The sequence below is a fragment of the Eumetopias jubatus genome, unplaced genomic scaffold (assembly GCF_037043125.1).
Source record: "Eumetopias jubatus isolate StellerSeaLion01/CBP00866 unplaced genomic scaffold, mEumJub1_p1.0 scaffold_15, whole genome shotgun sequence".
Taxonomy (NCBI): domain Eukaryota; kingdom Metazoa; phylum Chordata; class Mammalia; order Carnivora; family Otariidae; genus Eumetopias; species Eumetopias jubatus.
This window is the reverse complement of record NW_028274821.1, coordinates 88,039,163-88,047,126: the sequence shown is the minus strand read 5'-3', so window position 1 is coordinate 88,047,126 and position 7,964 is coordinate 88,039,163. Positions and strand designations below refer to the sequence as shown.

The window sequence follows — 7,964 nt, the reverse complement described above, 5'->3', positions numbered from 1 at the left end:
GAGCACCCGCTGGGGACGTTCAATGGGGCGCCCGGGGTGGGGGGCGGGGGGCGTCCAGAGAGACGTCGGTGCTGACGCGGGAGGAGGAGTCCGTCCCGCCCGTCACCACTGCCCGGGCTCTGCTGGCCTGCAGGCCACAGCGGGCCCCAAGGCCGGTGTCACACGGCGGGTCCCCCCGCAGCCAGGGAGCCCCCGGAGCAGCGCGCTCGAGGCCCGGTGGGGCCCACCTGCACTCCGCCGCTCGCACACCTGACCCCGCCGGGAGAGGAGCCGCCGCGCGCTCCGGAACCTTTGGCCGCCGCCGCCCGCGTTCGCCGCGGGACCCGTCGGGGGAACCCGTTCGCTGTTGCCAAGGGGCGGTCCCGGAAGTGACGCGCCCCGGGTTTGTTGACAGCGGAGGCGGCGGCGGCTGCAGGCTCCGAGCCTCAGGAGCCGGATCGGGGGAGGGGCCGGGCCCCGGAGCCAGCACCCGGCGGCCCTCAGCCCCGCCCGCAGCCCTAAGGGCAAGGTAACGGCCACGGAGTCCCCCCCCCCGGCGCGACCCCCTCCCTCGCGGGGCTCCAGTCCCCGGGATCCCAAGCTCCGCCCCGCCGACCCCAGTCTCCCGCAGACCCCGGCCCTAGCCTGGCGAGATCCCCTGTCTCCCTGGCGCTCTGGCCCCAGATTCCCCCGGGTCACATCCCCGGCTTCCCTCGCAGAGGAAGCGAGCATCCCGTCGGCTCCCGGTGCCGAGGGTATTTATCTGCGTCCTCCCCCTTTCCCTTCTGCCTCAGGCGCCTGGGCATCGCCGCTGCAACCTCTTGCACAGGTCCATTTCGGCCAGTGGTGGGAGGGCTCCTTTCTCTGCCCCTGCTGCCAGGTTTGAGAAACGTGCCTTTTAAAACCGAGCTCCCTTCCTCCAGAAAGAAAATGACGCCCTGTCGGATGCCCCTACAAAATGGGGGATCGATATAGGGCTAAAAGGGCCAGCCTCTGCCCCTCCTACCTGTTGGACGAGCTTAAGTTCCTGCAAAGCAATGCCTAAAAGCTCAGGGACGGCTTGGATTCTGGAACGACTCCCAAAAGGGATGACAAGGTGTAAGAAATCCAACAGGATGAGGAAGGGATGGGCTGGGGTTGCAAACCTGAGGGCCAGGGGAGCCTGATAGGTGAGTTGAAAGTGAAACTGTCTGCTGGCCACTATAGTTCTGTGTGTGGAAATTGACTTGGCTGCTCTTTGGACCAGGGAGTCCAAGATTTCCAGTCATTGCCTGTGCCTGTCAACGCGCTTGGTTTTTAGGGGAGGGAGGGAGGCCTGGTGCCTCCACAGGGAAAGATAACCCCTTTGGTCTTTTCCACGGAATGTTTCTCTTCACGGTTCAAAATGGTTAGAATGAGCTTTGAAGACAGCTTTGAGAAGAGTAACAGGAGGCTGTGCTTAGAGCAGGAGGTGGTTGCAGTGGTGAGGGGTCTCTGTTTCAGTTTATTGCTTCATTCAGAAAATAAGAAACATATAATATGTAGGGTGTCATGGAGAAAAATAAAGCAGGAAGGGCCATGGCAAGGGCCAGAGGGTGGGGTCACCTTTGTGGAGACGTTGATCAGAGAAGGTCTCAAATAAGGTGACGTCTGAGCAGAGTCCTGAAGGGAGCGAGGGAGCAAGCCATGCATCTGTCTACAGGCAGAGCATTCAACAGCAAGTGCAAAGGTCCTGAGGTAGTATACTTGATGGTTTTAAGAAAGGAGAGGACAATGGGACTGGAGCAGAGTGAAGGAGGGGAAGAGAGGGAACCAGACAATGGTGGGGAGAACGTCAGGGGCTGTCTCTGATGCAGGGTCCCAGAGTACTAAAGGAGCCCCCTTTCAAATCTGTACAAATGTGGTCAGAGAAAATATAGATTTGTTTTAGATGACAAATAGCCATTATGCTCTGGCCTGGCATTATAGGTAATCTTTTTCCATCTTTGTGATGACCCTTGGTGGAATTAATACAAAAAGGACAGCCATAGAGCACTGTAGTTAAATCAGGTCATGCAGCTGCTTCCTGGTTGTGAGAACTTGGACGAGGGACCACCTCAGTGTCCTCATCTATAAAATAGGGTTGTTGGGCTTAATGAGACATCACGCACTGAAGTGCTTAGCGCACTATTTAGCACGGATTAAGTATTCGGTATCTAACAGTTGTGATGATGGCAGTGGCCATGATGAGGAACTGTTTGCATGTGTCTACCTCAAAGCCTTTCTTTTTAGCACCAGCTGGTGGTGCCACCAGCTCTGGCTGCCTCCTGAGCTGGTAGAATTTTGGAGAACAGTGGGGGTGAAGGGAGACACAGTGGACACTTACTGTCACCCCTCAGGGGGAACAATGTTTGTATGTCCTACAGAGAGGATGGTAACTTGGTCTTGGCTTTCTTGACGCCACTCTTAGAAGGTGATGGGGGCTTTTTAAAAAGAGCACAGCAAATCCCCATTCTACCACGTAAAATAGATAAAATGATGGTGTTGGCCTCAGACATGTGGTTGGGATGTGTGTCGCTGATCTGCTGATGGAGAGCGTTAATCTGAGAAGTACCCAGCAGAGGCTGAGACTTTGCAGCCTACCTTATAGGGAGCGGAACAATGGTTGATCTCCCTCCTCACCCCTCAAGCCTGGACTATATCATCAGGCCTGGGTCATAAGCTGAACAAGGTGACTGGGCCAGATGATTTAAAAACGAAAAGTCAGAGCGCTTGGATGCTGAGAGCCAGCCTATTTGAGCAGCTCTTGCGGCTGGAACCTAGGACCAGCCACCTGGGGACCTGGGTTCAAGCCCAAGGTCTGCAGCTGGCTCACTATGTGAACTTGGGGGGCAAGTTCCATCCCCTGTCTGGGCCTCGGTTTTCCTATCTGTATACTAACTCTGAAGGCTGTTGGAAGGATGAAATGAGACCCAGGTCGTGAAAGTATTGGGTGCACTCTAAAGCTCTCTACAGAGGCAAAGAACAGTTCTTGGTATGACTAGTGCCATCAGTGCCTTAGCTGCTCTTGACTCCTGAAAGGCCACTTCAGGGACCCCTGATGGGTCATCTGTTTTGGGACCGACATTCTTTATCTGGCTCAATCACTAAAGCTGATTTTCCACCTTCCAAACGGACAGAAGGCTCTCCCCAGGCATGATTCCTAGGCGATCCCTCCATAATGATTGTTCACCACCTTCTTGGCATCTCCTCAGCAAGCCCACACAATGTGTTTGCAACACATTGACCGATAAGGACCCTGATGAATCCTGAGGCCGACAAATATTGCTTGGGGATCTCGTGCAGGCGAGGCTCCTTCATCTGCAACCAGCCAGCTGTACACTCACTGTGTCATGGAGATGCCATGGATCACACAAGGCCCCCGCCAAGAAGCTTCAAGTCGTGTGGCCAAAATGATATATGCTCATAGCACAGTTACCAGCGGTAACAGATCATCTGTGCTCGGTGCCTAAGGACACGCAGAGTTTTAAGGAGTCAGTGAAGCCTCATCTGCAGAAACAAGATCGGGGGTGGGGGTGGGGGGAATAGTTCCTGCCCCTAGCGTCATGCGAAGGAGAGCCAGGCACTTTCTGGGGGACCTTGGGCAGGTCCTCACACATCTTTGAACCACGGTTTGCTCATCTGGAAAACAAAATATGTCCCTCCTAGGTTATTTGTGCCTTCAGTGAGAACATGCATGGAGAGCTCGGCACTCTGGGTCTGGAACTAACGCATACATGTGTATGTGTTGCGAGGTACAGATAGACCCTTGAACCTATACGTAGTCCGTGGCAGATTACTTTGCCACTCCTCAGCTGCCTCTCTGTAAGTTGTAGATTCTAATAACTCCTGCTTCATGTGGTTGCTGAGGGAGTTAAATGACCTGACGGATATCAAGTTCTTGGAATATGTTGCTTGGTATGGATGTGATTGATCATTAAGTTTGCGTGTGAGCTGGGAACCCAGGTATTCCCCAAGGCCCCTCTGCCTCCAGGTGGCACCAGTGAGCGGGGAGGTGCATGCCTCCCTCATTCCGTTTCTGCATCTTCTTAACATCACCCACTCTGTGGATTATGACCCCGTCGGGATGCTTTCCGCCCCTGGCCTGCACCCTGGCCCCCGGGAGACCCTGTCACTTGCCCTGACTCTCCTCACAGCAGCTTCCCACCCCCAATATCTGGACTGGGATCTGCTCCCTCCTGGAAAACTTCCAGCTTCTGTAAATAGGGCATTTGTTTGGATTCCACCCCCACCCCCCCACCCCCGCCCAGCTCTTGGGTTAATATTTCACGGGGTGGGCGCTGCTCCAAGGCTCAAGCTTCTGGCTCCCCCAGCCTCTCTGTCGGCCGGGTGTCAGGTCGCTGGTGGGGTCCCATGCTCCCTCTGGACCACAGTTCCTCTTTCCACCCACTGCGCTGCATGGACAGAAGACCCAGTGGTGTGGTGAGATGCACGGGTTTGGTTTGGAATCGCATCCCCTGTCATCCGTTGTGTGATTTCAGGCAAGCCTCAGTGTCTTCCTCAGCAAATGGGGGGGTAACAGTCAATAGTCAATACCTCAGCTGCTATAGTGAGATCAGGGCAAAGGCAAACCTTTATTCTGACGCGTGCCAGGCACAGACTGGCACAGAGGATCCGGGAGCCTGCAAGCAGACTGGGTTCCCATCCTCCCCAAGCTCGTGAGCTCACAGGCTGTGGGAAGGTGTTCAGCAATTGTTATACAAATGTCAATTAGCTTCAAGTACCAGATCCTAGGGAATGTGGTTTGTTGGTTAAATAAGGAACTATATGCAGTAAAGCATGAGGGGCTCAGCGCCCCACCTGGAAGAAACCGGGGTGGAGACTGTGGTCACTGCTTCTGTGTTCTGCCTTCTCTCATCTGCTCCCTGCCACTCCCCCCTCACCCCCCATGTCAGAGCTCAGGGTGGATCCAGTGTGAAGAACCTGCTAGAGAAGGGATGGAGGAAGACATGGGGTTCTTCTTTCCATGTGGTGTGCTGTCAGAATCAGAGTTCCCTCTGTCCCTGGTTGCCAGAATCCCAGATGGCCGGTGCTTGCTCCAGGAGTGGGGAGCCCTCGGGGGTGGGTGTGGGGAGGGTAGAGATGACAACCGCCTGGGGGCACCAGTGGCAGGGCGCCCCTGGCCCCTCGGCCTCCCTGCCAAGATGAGGGTGGCCCCTTCCTTCTCCAGCTCACCCCAGCCCCAAGCAGCCAGGTCCCACTGCCAAAGGGTGGTTAGCAGATGGTACCATCTGCCTGGTTTGTCTTTGGGTGACCTTAGTGGCTGAAAGGGTGGTGTTTCTTCCACCCGGGGAACAGGGTCAGGGCCTGGTGGGTACCCGGGTAACTGGGCTCAGCCCTGCCGAAAAGGCAAAGCCCCAGGCGGTGCTCTCTTGTTCAGAGTGGTGAGGGTTCCTCTGTGGCCACTGGGTCCTCCCACTGTCCTGGCACAGTGGACAGGGAGGATACAGAGTGTGCCTTGTGCCCCAGGCACCGGCCACGTCTGCCACAACCTGCAAGTCCCTCTTGTCCCTGCCAGAGGCACGTGTTGAAACCCTACCATCTGTCAGGCCCACACAGGGTGTTCAGCACTTCCTTTGTCCAGCAAATTGTTGTGGAATTGGGCCTCTGGCACCAGCATCCCATACCCTCTGGCCTTTCAGCCTGTGCACATCATTTCTGTCTTCCTGGAATGCCTTTCCCTTCTCTCCCCACCACCAGAGTTAACTGTGACTCCTCTTTCGGGTTGCAGCTGAAATATCACTTCCAAGAAGCCTGCGCATGACTCCCCAGTCCGGGGCAGGTCCCCTGGCATAGGCACCCAGAGTGCCAGATACCTCCTTCTCCAGAACACTGGTCCCAGGGACATGGTGTGAGGTTTGTGTGCTGCTTAGGTGGATGTCTGTCTCCCTCAGAGTCAGTTTGCTCCATAAGGACGAGGACCTTGTCTGGTTTCGCTCACCACTGAACCCACAGTGCTCAATAGACAGCTGCTGAGTGGATAAAGAAGTGACCTGGGCTCAGCGCAGGGCGATGCCACACAAGACAGCCCGGTTCCTGTCCTCACGGAACCGACCGTCTGGCAAGGAAGCCCGATCACGAAACCAGCATCAGTTCAAAGTGTTAGTTGTTCCGGTGGGGCCGTGGGCGCACATGGTGGGAGCACCCTGGCGGGTCAGGGAAGGCTTCCCAGAGGAAGCGATTTTGATACCAAGGCTGGCGATGTTCGGGGCAGTGTTCAAAGGTGGTGTGGGCTGGCGTGTGTGTGGGCGGGGATGCTTCCTGGAGGAGGGACACGGATGTGTTTTGGGGGTGGGAGTAGTATTTAGAATAGAAAGTGGGATAAGTCATTGAATTGGGATGCTCCCAGTTGAAAGAAAACAGACTGAGCAAAGGTCTGAAGGTGACCCTGTGCTTGGGGCCTGTTGCCAGTACCACGAAGGAGGCCAGGCCGGCTGCCGTAGAGCCCAGCAGGCCTCGAGTGGGCCAGAAGGCTGGCTGTGGCTCAGGAGGCCTTGAGTCGCTGCTTGAAGAGAGGGGACTCGGTTTCCAACAGGATGCGCCTCCCTGTCAGCGGTTCTTCCCCGGCTCCTGTTGACCAGGGAAGACCTAGAAGAGAATGAAGGTAAAGGAAGGCCGTGCCCAGTGGCCCAGGCAGCCTGTTTATTGTGCCTTCCCTCAAGGGTGGCACGCAGCCGGTGGGGAATTGGCACCATGGGCCTTGCGGCAAGAGCCCCAGGCCTGGGGAGCACAGGACTGCACCTGGGCAGGAGCAGACCCCGCTCTGTTGGGGACCAGGGGAGGTGAGGCAGGAGAAAGGGATGGTGACGGTGATCACCGTAATTGTAATAGTAGCTTCTTTTTATTGAGCAGTTACCACGGGCCAGGTGCCAGGCTAAGCTCTTCCGATATTCCGTGTTAGCCTCACACAGTGCTCCCTGTTTTAGAGAAGAAACCGAGGCACAGGGCAGTGAAGACCCTTGCCCAAGTTCACCTGCTCTTAAGCGGCAGGGCTGGGACTTGAAGCTGGGTGGGCCTGACTCCAGAGCTCTCAGAGCACTGGCACCAGTAAGTAGTGGTGCTGGCACTTAGACCTTGTGATCCCAGACGGCACAGGGCTCTGGGGCCGCCCACTGGGTTTCTAGAGCAGCCTCGAAGGCTCACATATGGACACGGGGGCTCCAGGAAGCCAGGGGCAGTGCTGGGCCCCGAACTCCTTCAGAGCTCTCCAAGGGTTGATATGATGGAGTCCGAGAGACCAGGTTCAAATCCCACTTTGGACAGAGTAGCCTCTCTCAGCTTGAGTTTTCTCATCTGCAAGGTGGGATCATAAGCAACATTTCTTGTGTACTCAGTCTCATCAAGCCCGAGACCAAGCATTTTCCCGGCATCTCATTTATTCCAGCAGCCCTGTGAAGTGGGGATTATTATCCCATTTTCCAGATGAAGAAACTGAGGTCCAGAGAGCTTAAATAATTTACAGTGAGGGCGCCTGGGTGGCTCAGTTGGTTAAGCGACTGCCTTCGGCTCAGGTCATGATCCTGGAGTCCCGGGATCGAGTCCCGCATCGGGCTCCCTGCTCAGCAGGGAGTCTGCTTCTCCCTCTGACCTTCTTCCCTCTCATGCTCTCTATCTCTCATTCTCTCTCTCTCAATAAAAAAAAAAAAAAATCTTTAAAAAAATAATAATTTACAGTGAATTGTAGAACTGGGTTGAAACATAGATCTATCTGATGACAGAGCCTGCGCTTAAAAAAAAACAAAACAAAAAACTATTGAAGTATAACCTAGCTAGGGAAAGGCCTGGAAAGCGTGAGTGGACAGTTTGATGAATGTGCACCAGCAAACACACCTATCCCCAAGGCCCCCCTGCCACTTTCTAATCACTGCCTCTCTGCAAAGGGAATCACTACCCTGACTTTTAACACCATGGATTCCTTTTGCCTATTTCCCCCCCTTTCCGATATAGACTCTGACAGGAAGATGGTT

General features: G+C 55.3%; 1 protein-coding gene across 2 annotated transcripts in view; it reads left to right on the top strand.

Moving 5' to 3' along the window:
• The first annotated feature begins 388 nt into the window (after positions 1-388).
• The window catches only part of ZER1 (zyg-11 related cell cycle regulator), a 29,778-nt gene continuing 22,202 nt past the window's right edge, over positions 389-7,964 (top strand). For both annotated transcript variants that reach the window (XM_028107790.2, XM_028107789.2), the window contains exon 1: positions 389-508. The gene's annotated coding sequence lies outside the window, so the exon portion shown is untranslated. The remainder of the gene's footprint in view (positions 509-7,964) is intronic.